We start from the raw sequence: 11,447 nt of genomic DNA on the forward strand, positions 1-11,447 counted from the left end.
CTTGCTTCTTAACCGGGCAGTTGCCCCCTCTCCCAGAGCGATATCTTTAGCGGTCTCCAGGAAGCGGCTTAGGGAAAGACAGCCGTCTGCCTTTGCTTCAGCTCCAAAGAAGTTCTGGGAGAGGGGGCAACTGCCCGGTTAAGAAGCAAGAATCTACCCCCTAGCCAAACGGCTTTTTTCTTGTTTAGCGTGGCGTTCGAGTGGTTGGCTCTTGCGTGCAAGCAAAGGAACCTGCCAACCACTTGAACGCCGCGCTAAACAAGAAAAAAGCCGTTTGGCTAGGTGGATTCTTGCTTCTTGACCGGGCAGTTGCCGCTTCTTTCTAGCTGAAGCAAAGGCAGACGGCTGTCTTTCCCTCAGCCGCTTGCGCCCTCTTGTGGTGACATGTCAGTCACCCGATTATAAGTCGAGGTCGGGTTTTTCAGCCCATTTTTGGGCTAAAAAAACCCGACTTATACTCGAGTATATACGGTATACATTTTTTTTCAAATCCAGATCTTTTTGTAGCCTGGGAAACAAAAGACATCTGAATTAACTTGGCTTGGCTGCATGTATGGATGACAAAACTTAGAAATCATATATTTATTTGGAAGAATGATAAAAAAGAATTATATTGCTAATTTATTTGGGCATTTTTATACCAAGACATTTCAGCTGATTAAATTGCAAGTTAGAACTGCTGTGCAGGGTTGCTGCAGCTGGATGTCCACCAAATTCTGTAGTTGGGATCAGGTGACTATTTTCTCCTTTTAATCTGACCCAAGATCTACAAAAGCCATGATTCAGTATCAGCTCCCCCAGAGCAAATGTCCACTGTTGTACTGCAGTTCCCACAATTCTCAATCACATATCTAAGCATTGTGGAAGTTTTAGTACAAGACATCTTTAAACTACCTTGTCAGGATGGGAAATTCTAAATCTTTTTCTACGACGTTGTCAGGTACAAATGCCAGGCCCACATGTGCAGAGTTCGAGTTAACCACTTTATTATATTCTGCCTGTAATACAGGAATTTCCCCAAACTGGCATCTTTCCCTTGGGAACGATTAGATCAAGCTCTATGGAATTCAGGAAGGGCTAGTTCTGACTCTTTTATGGTTGCACAGTGATCTAGATTAGCTCCATGCTTGATAGCTCCTCCCTGAAAGTTCACTGCTTCTCAACAGACACTTTGAAAAACCTGAAGAAAAAATGTGCTTGGAGCTTTTGCACAAAATGGAATAAAAACATGCCAGTATTTGAGGGTCAAATAATATCATCCAAAGACTAGGGTTGAGTCATAGATTCCCTTCACACATATACACACAGAACGTAATGCTCAATTATAATTTTAATGCGACAGAAGAGCATTCTTACAGACATGATAAGCAACCATACTCCTTATACAGATCTTTTAAAAAAGAGAAATTTATTTAATTTAAATGAAGCTCAATTTAGATGCTGTCCAAATTTTGAGATGCCCCAATATAGCCCTCCTCCCCTAATGATGTAGAATGGCCCTGAGTCAGAAATAATTGCTGGAAGATAACATAGCAGGAATGACCACTATTTAAAGCAGGGGCACCCAATCGCTGGTCTGTGGACTGACATCTGTCCGTAGCATGTCAGAAACCAGGCTGTGCAAACAAGTGAATCCCCATCTGTGGGATGCAAGGAGCACACAAAACCACAGCCCCTCCTGTCTGCAGAAAACCTTTCTCCATGGAACCAGTCTTTGGAGCCCAAAGATTGGGGGCCACTGCTTTAAATCAAAGTAGTTTATGGGAGAAAGAGGGTCCCATATTGGTTGAAGGGTGTTCCTCAACATTTAGCATTGCTATGTCTCAAGGAGAATCCTTCTTATATATAACAGTTCTATAAATTGGGATTAAGAAATTAATCAGAGAACCAATGTTGTGGTTAGCTCTGGCCCAGCTCCTGCCCCAAGGACTGTGGATGTGGGGGAGACATCCACATGCTGCAGGCCTGTTTTGCCCCCGGTGGAATCTGCTAATGAAGGCTCCTCTGACCAAGAAGACATGAGTGACAGGGAGGAGGAGAGTGTGGCAGACAGCTCAGAAGGAGATCAATTATCTAGCTCCTCCTTGGATTCAGAACAAGAGTTAATGATACAGCCACGCATGCGGAGAGCGATGCATAGGCAACAACAACTGAGAGATTATTATCAAAGAAAATGAGGCCACCTGTGGTTGGGTGGGGCTGTGGTAATTAGTGAGGCTGCTATAAATAGCAGCCTGTGGGTTTGGCCATTGTGGAGGATTATCTGATCATTGTGTTTCATGACTGCTTTACTGACTTTGACCTTTTGTGTGCTGATTTCCCCCCCCCCCCCCCGCTTTGAAACTAAACCAGAGCAAAGTGTGTTTCACTTTGTGAAAGAAGAACTGTGAATTGCCTCACAGCTGCAAGCTAAGTATCACAGAACTGATAAGGGACTTGTACAAATTACCAGTTTGTTTGGAGACCAGTGCTCTTTGCTATACCAAAAGGGGGCTTAGTTTAAGTGAATTTTCATTATAAAGAACATTGTTTTGAATTTTCAAATGTGTGTGTGTCTGAAATTTGTACCTGTGAAATTTTGGGAGGAATGTACCAGAGAGCCCGACAGAACAACCAAGACATTTGATTTTTTTTAAATCATGCCTTTATTATGAACTCACTTGAGCCTGTGACAGGGTGACTACACTACAAAGCATGTAATATAATAAACATTTTGTTGCAAAGATTTTGCAACACCATTCTAGATATTAGGCTGAATCCACCAGGTGAACAATCAGATAGCTCATATTTGGGTAAACCTCTGGTTTATACACCCTGGCCTGTTTTCTCCCGTTGGGTGTGCCAGATTGGTAGTTATTGTGTCCACTATCCATCTTTTACCTTCACCTGAAGTCTTCCCTCTGAACCACAACATGTGAGGAAAATAACATCATGTACTTTAATGACAAACAGGAAGAGGGGGCAGGAGAGGAAAAAGTCACACACATTTTTAAATAGCTACCTCCTTCCCTTAAAGCTTTGAGGTGAATGGGAAATCAACCTCCCCTGAGTGGTGAAATCCAAATTTTCCCCCTACTGGTTCTGCGGGCGTGGCTTGGTGGGCGTGGTGTGGCATAGCAGGGGAAGGATACTGCAAAATCTCCATTCTCTCCCCACTCGCCAGAGGTGGCCTTTGCTGGTTCTCCGAACTACTCAAAATTTCTGCTACTGATTCTCCAGAATCTGTCAGAACCTGCTGGATTTCACCCCTTCTCCCCGCTCCATTAGATAGTTACATCAATATCACAAGATCATCATCAGCATCATTCTTATTCCAAAGGGGGGGGGGGTCGTAAAGCATTCTTTTTTAACTTTAGATAATCCCAAGTGAAAACATATTTGTTGGTGTTCTGTACCAATGTAAATAGGTTATGTCAATCATTATTTGAAGTTGTACATTTGCATAGAATGGCCGCGATTGGCAGAGCTGCAGGCGGGAAAATACAAACGCCTATCAAAGTTGCGCCTACAGCCACCAAACCCTTTAAAAAGAGAAAACGAGCCGCGAGCCGCGTGTGTTAGCCACGAAGCCAAATTGTTACATTGTTGCAAGTTGCTGATTCCCAATAAACACGAATCGAGCGAAACAGTGTTGCATACTTTCCCCAGACTTAACAGTGGCGACAAGGAAATAAAGAACCCTAACAGACGGAAGTCTTAACAGTTTGTTTGTTTGATTGATTGATTTTTATGCTGCCCAACTTCCAAGGGACTCTGGGCTGCTATAATAAAATAATAAATTATAATAGAGTGATCCCTCGTTTTTCACTGGGGATGCGTTCCAAGACCACCCGTGAAAAATGAATTTCCGTGTAGTAGAGGAAAAATATTTTTTATGTATTTAACGAGTATTTGGACTTTTAAAACCCACTCTTTGCATGAAACAGTCATTCTATAATGTTTCTCAACTGGAACTACATGTGATGTCCTACCAGTTTCTTTAATAGAGTACAGTAGTACTGTAGAAGAATTTTATGAATTTTTAATGGATTTAAGCCCCCTTTGAAAACCCGTGAAGTAGCAAATCCGTGACAGATGAACTGTGAAGTAGCGAGGGATTACTGTAAAAGATAAACAAAACTGCTAAAATCTCAAACTGCACTTAAAAAAAGAACCACTAAGGAGAAATCTAAATTTGTTGGGAGAGATAATAAGGTGGGATGGAACTGCTGCTCAGAAGCTGCAAGGGGTTTCAAACCTAACAATCTGATCTTGACCTGGATGCGATAAATACCAGCGAAATAAATCAGACTTAACATGACATGGAAAACAAAATGGGAAAAAAATAATATCTTCCAGAATAACTGCACCTTCTTATTTAATTCTTCCTGAGGGTAACTATTGCCTGAAACGGTTTTTTTTGTCTCCATTATCCTTGGACTCCTCCTCCAGACGATCCCTGAGAATCACATTTCTGTGCCTGCTCATTCCAACCTCCGTTGCTTGCTACCTTCGCTTTCTAGTTTCAAAAGACAAAGGAGTCTTTCCATCTGGCAGAAAGGGGAAGTGTTGGGTCTAATCTCCCTGCATCCATGAGCCAGAACATGCGTCTCTGTGAATGATGCACCTCTAAACATAGATGTGAGAATGGTTTCAGAATATTTGCAGTTTACCTGGCATGTAGCCGACATTGTAGAATACTGTACTGAAAAAAAAACCCAGACTGGCTGTACAGTATCAGCATCTTTATTTAAATAGCAAAATCAGATGCTGCATAAGTAACAGCCAATCAAAATGTGTTCTGCCTAGCCAACAGATGACCACAGAGAAATCTCATCCAATCAGAACACAGCTGTTGGCCAGCAACCAAAGATATAGTCTGCCTACAGTGCTCAGATAAGTTCCAAAAAGCCAATTTCTTTTCCCTCCTCCAATAAACCAGCCTGGTGACTTCATTTCTGGGTACTGAGCCAGAACATTAATTGAATTTGATGTGCAAAGTTGGTTCGGCTTGGATTTTTTTTTTAAATGGATGTGGTATATCTTTTTTGTCTATTAAGTTAAGATTTTTGGAGGGTATAGATATTTAAGTTATTTTTACTTCTATATTACAATATTGCATGTTTTTAGATATTATCAGTTGTGTGGAATCATTATGTTAAAATAGAAATTGTATAAACCATTTTAATATGTAATAAATAAAAGATTATACTGTGTATTTTTGGTCTCTGCCTGTACTCCATCACCACTTGGCTACTGCTCAGCAGCTGGAAGGTGGAACAAGGTCACCAGAGATTACCCCATGTAATGGAATGAACTCCAACACATGTACTTCTGCTGGGCCATTGCACAAATGGACGGTTCTTGAATGCCCCAAAGCCTGTAAATGTAGCAGGAGGAAATCAGTACTGGACTTCTGGATGGAGGAGAGGAGAAAGCATTTAGTAGACTTCTGGAGAAGGGGAAGCATTTAGTATTGACTGAACAGCAGGAGGCTCCATTGATTTAATAAGTGGCTATGAAGCCACATCTGTCAATGCCCAGAGATATTTCTACATTTCTGTAAAAAATGCTGCTGATGTAGAAAGATTAGTTTGTGCATGAAGAAAATGAATTTTATTTGCCTGGGATTGAAGAGAGGCAGGCACCGTACAGTTTTAATTATACATGTTTGTAGTAGCAGAAAAGCAGATTAGTTTTAGAAGCGAAAGGTTTCTATTTTCTCCAATATGAGACCCTACTTAACCTCATCCAAACTATTTCTGTTGGGAATATTAATAATTTGTCCAGTCTGGCCCAGCAGAGAAAATTCACATAGCAGTTCACTGATGTGTACAAAGGATGAAAAAGTATTCGCGGGCACCCCAAAAAGCTTCCCCCCAACTTCTACTTTGCAGCTGACAGATGCCTTTCATCCTTCCATGCGAAGAAATCCAGAGCATTCATTTGAACTCACATGAGCTTTTTCTGATCATACTAAGTTGCAAATTCCATGGTTGAAATTATTAAGGAACAAATTCTTTTTCTTTTCTTTTCTTTTCTTTTCTTTCTTTCTTTCTTTCTCTCTCTCTCTCTCTTTCTTTCTATATCTATCTATCCATCCATCCATCCATCCATCCATCCATCCATCCATCTATCTATCTATCTATCTATCTATATATATATCTATCTATACCGCCCCACTCCGAATATCTGTATTTTTTTTCCAATTAGAATCCTACGTATAATACAAAATTTCATAGCCATTTTACTCTCTAATCTTCAAAGAATATCAATTATAAAGAGTACCATGTAGTGTGGGGATCCCCCCCCCCCCGAATGAAATATTTTGGGGAATATTAAAAGAGGCAGAATATAAAATTTCTCTAAAGGAGAAATGGAGAAACATGCTCTTAAAGGCAGAAAGCAGCCCCTGTCTCCCTGCTATAGGAAAACCCAAGTTGCCTCCAAAGCAGAATTCTGAAGTCTTTAAAGATGGATACTATTTTGTGTCCATTAAGAAATCCAGGGCAGCTATTCATAAACAAAATGCCGTCAGTTGAGCTCTCCCAGGTTTAAGTTGACGAGATTAAGAATTTACATTCCCTACCCAAATTCTTAAGGACAGGACATGACCTTTAGGACATAATAGGATTAACCAACCACCACTGAAATAGAAAAAGACACAAGGCTCAGTACATTGCACAACCCTCTGGAGCATCTCAATCACCAAACCCTAGAGCCCTATAAAAATCCATCTACTCCTTGAGCCATTTTGTCAGCCACCCCAAACACATGCTGTCGTCACTGAAGTTTCTGGAAACCAAATAAACAGAGACCTTCTTTCCAACCAGCCAGCCTCCATTTTATTTCCAGTGTTTCTCCTAGCTTGGAACCGGACTGAAATTTTCTTCCTACAACAGCACGAACTATTCAATAACTCTTGTTCTTAAGAGTTATGACATGAATGATTAGCATTAGTAACTGCTGCAGGGACCAGCGGGAGTGGTCCTGGGAGTTCATATGCTATTAGGAAGGCAATTTAAATATGAGAAGTAGTGTAAGTAAATCCCTTCAGTGACTCATTTGAAACCATACTCCCATCTACACAGAAGAATTAAGTGCCAGCAACACTAAATTTCCACATACAGGGAGTAGCTGATGTTCAATTTCTGAACAGCTTGACTGGAGCCAATATGACAAGCAAATCAAATTTCCCCATTTCAGGATGGGGATTCAGAAAATCTATCCCTGGAAACTGAGAAGCTAATTCATAGATTCCTGATGCAGAAACAAAAAAGAAGGCCATGAGATAGTGAACCATTCTTGAAGACTCATAAACATGCCTTTAATCAGAAATTAATACAATCGAAAGAGTCCAGAAATATTTCACAAGAAGAGTCCTTGAAATACTTGAAATACTGGGCTTAGACAATTTACAACTATGTTGCCTCCGATCTGATCTAAATGTAGTTCAAAAAATCACATATCAAAATGTTCTTCCTGTTAATGACTACTTTACCTTTAACCTCGGCAATATATGAGCACATAATAGAGTCAAACTAAATGTAAACCACTCCAAACTCAACTGCAGAAAATAAGACTTCAGCAATAGAGTGATCGATGCCTGGAATGCACTACCTGACTCTGTGGTTTCTTCCCCACACCATAAAAACTTTAACCTTAGACTGTCTGCAATCGACCTCTCCCCATTTCTAACAGGTGTTAAAGGGGCATGCATAAGCACACCACTGTGCCTACGTTCCTATCCTACTATCCTCTCTTATTGTTATTTTTTACTTCTGTTATGTTTATACAAACTACTACTATCCTATACATGTTTGGCAAATAAAATAAATAGATAGATAGATAGATAGATAGATAGATAGATAGATAGATAGATAGATAGATAGATAGATAGATAAAGTAAAAGGCTGTTTAGTAAGAGGCTATCCTAGCACTGTGCTTGCAGGTGCGCAAAATAAAACTTTTTGCCTACTAAGCTGTAAACTTTCTGGTCTATTAATGAGAAAAAGTCATTAAATGGCTTCTGATTTGTCACAAAAGAAAAACAACAGGCTGTCCTCCATATGTTGGCCATTTGGCAATCTCCAAGAGATACTGTTGGAGAGGCACAGTGAAGGAAAATGTATTGTAGTGTGTTTGGATGTTATCATATATTAAGGAGGGGAGAGGGAGAGAAGGGGTTAGGAAGGAAATTAATGGAGTCAAACAGAGGTTGAGGTTACTAGGCAACCAGAGAACAGGAAAGGACAGTTGGAAGAAAGGCTTTCAGTAAAAGAACTGGTTAAGCAAATTCGATTTCTGGGTTTTTTCCCCTAGTATCTGAAGCCAGAGGTGGGCTCCTCCAGGTTCGGATCGGATTGCCTGAACCGGTAGCAACCTACTGGTGATGTCATTATGATGTCACCAACTCAGTTTGGTCGGTGCCGGTCTATCTATCTATCTATCATCTATCTATCTATCTATCTATCTATCTATCTATCTATCTATCTATCTATCTATCTATCTATCTATCTATCTATCTATCTATCTGGTTAGTTAGTTAGTTAGTTAGTTAGTTAGTTAGTTAGTTAGTTAGTTAGTTAGTTAGTTAGTTAGTTAGTTAGTTAGTTCAGTGGTTCTGAACCTGGGGGTTGGGACCCCTTTGGGTGTCGAACAACCGTTTCACAGGGGTTGCCTAAGTCCCTGGGAAAAGACAAATTTCCCAGGATGTTAAGAACTAAAGCTTCTATTCTGGCACCTTGGAACGTATTTTTACAATCCGATCAATCAGGCTTTTACAATGGTGGCATCCCTCTGACCTTCTTGCCAATCAGCATAAAGCTCTGTTGGGAGAATTGGTGCTAGACTTATGGTTGGGGGTCACCACAACATGAGGAACTGTATTAAGGGGTCGTGGCATTTGAAAGGTTGAGAACCACTGATTTAGTTAGTTAGTTAGTCCAATACAAATTGAAAGTTAAAGAGAATAAAAACATGTAGTAGTAAATATCAGGGAAAGGATAGAAGAAAAGATATGAGAATAGAATGCATCCATGGGTGCCACCATCTTGTTTGGGGATTTTTTTCTCCCCAATTTCTTTACTTTTTGGAACTTTTTTTTCTTTTGCTGCTGCTGCTTTAAAAAGCAGCCTCCCACTGGCTCCCAGGTTATTCTTACCTTAATTCCTTTACCTGAAGCACAGCTTCTCAGCTGTGATTTGGGCTGATTATAGATATTGAGCATGCGTGGAAGCAGAATTGCATAAGAGGACGTGTGCGCAAAACGTCATGATGCAAACCAGTGGTGAAGGTAAGTGGAACCCATCCCTTCTGTAGACCCTTAGGAAGAATATTGAAAGTATACAGCAGATGTTGAAGGGGAATTGAAGGCAAATTGTTTTGATCAAGGAGGCAATTCTCCAAAGCATTGATGGCAGGACAAAAAGCAATGGATGGAAACCAATCAAAGAGAAGAGAAATTCAGAATAAGGAGAAATTTCCTGACAGTTAGAACAATTAATCAGTTAATCAAACTTGCTTCCTGAAGCTATAAATTGTCCAACAATGGACATTTTAAAGAAGAGATTGGACAACCTTTTGTCCATTCGGCGGGAGGTTGGACTACAAGACCTCTAAAATCCCTTTCTAACTCTGTTATTCCATTCCATTCATTAAATCCACTTTATTTTTTACTTAAAGATTACCATAACAGTTGACTGTTTCCTCAAGGTTACTTGTTAGTGGGAAAATTCTTCTGGAAACAATGCCAATATTTGCATGATATGTTACTACTTTTATTTCATTTGAAACAAATTTGTTTCCTGATAGCTACATGGACAAATCCATGCAGTTTTCTAGATAACACTTTCAGGAGCATTTTGCTATTACACTATGTCCGTGATGGTGAACCCCAGGTTCCTAGAAAAGCTCTGGAGCTTGTGGAGGGGAAGAGAGAGAGAGAGAGAGGGAGAGAGAGAGAGGGAGTTCTGGTTCAACGGGAACTTGGCAAATGGGCCATTTTCTGCCTTTGGATGGCCTCTGGGGGGTTGGAGAAGGCTGTTTTTGCCCTTCCCAGGCTCTGAAGCCTGGGGAGAGTGAAAAATGGGTGTGAAACAGGGGTGGGCTACTGCCCAGATGGAGGGGGGAACACAGTGGGGTAGCGAAAATGGAGCTCCACCCCAGAATACCCAATTTGCACTGAAAGATGTTTTTAAAAATGCATAAGCCACACTCACAGTGTGGTAGTAAAAGTTTTGGTAGTCCATCACTGGTGTGACATCACATATCGGGAGTGGGGGTGGTCACATGCACATGCATGGGGGCCCCACATGTAATTATGGGTGTGGGCACGCACATGCGCGAACCCTCCCGCACCCTCCATTTTCACACATGAACCAAAAAAGGTTCACCATCACTGCACTAGGCTTTTCCTAGGGCTGAGAAGGAATTTCCTGCTAATTTCCTGCTAGGGCACCACTGAACCAAACTGGTTTTCATGCTAAGCCTCTATAACAGGATAAATTAGTACCCATACTAGGGCATCTTTTCCAACATTCTACTCCTGCCATCTATTGTCACTTGTTCAAATCACTAGGCCATTGTTCAGAAACTATCCAGGTTCTTTGATGCTTTAAAATAGATCTAGGCTGCAAATATCCTATGATTACTGGATAGCAGCAAGGATTTGGTGTTTTGTGGCTTTCAGTATCAATACTGCATGTATAAATACTTCATGCCCTAGATGAAGTGGACAAAAGCTCAGAAAAACATGCTTTAAGAAAAATACTAAAATAAATAACTAATCAAACAAGCTGGTTCTCACAGTTCCATAGGGATTGTTGCTGCTTGCTGAATAGAATAGAATAAAGTAGAGTAGAGTAGAGTAGAGTAGAATACAATACAATACAATAGAATAGAATATAATTATTTTATTGGCATACAAATCTAATAAATTATTATTATTATTATTAATTATTATTAAGTGTGATTGGACATACAAAGAATTTGTCTGGCGCATATGCTCTCAGTGTACATAAAATAAAATATAGATTTGTCAAGAATCATGTGGTGCAATACTCAATAATTGTCATAGGGATCAAATAAGCAATGAGGAAACGATCAATATTAATAAAAATGTTAAGGATACAAGCAACAATTTACAGTCATACAGTCATAAGTGGGAGGAAGTAGGTGATAGGAATGAGGAGAAAAAACTTATTTATAACACTTTAAAAAGAAAAGCAAGAAGTAACAATTGACTTGTTGCTGCCAAGTTGCAGGTATGCTGCCCAAGATACCCCCTTCTGGCAAAAATGAGGTTGTTCTCTGTTTGGTGGATCTGACATCAAATCACAGGCAAGTTAGCCATGCAAATGAAGCTTTTAACAATATTCAAACAGGGATGATCTCATAGTAAAAATCTATTAATCCAATTCTTGTAAACAATATTAGAACAGAAGTAAAATTTAAAAGGCAAGTTGGAA

This window comes from Erythrolamprus reginae, chromosome 1 (genome assembly GCF_031021105.1).
Source record: "Erythrolamprus reginae isolate rEryReg1 chromosome 1, rEryReg1.hap1, whole genome shotgun sequence".
Classification (NCBI taxonomy): Eukaryota; Metazoa; Chordata; class Lepidosauria; order Squamata; family Dipsadidae; genus Erythrolamprus; species Erythrolamprus reginae.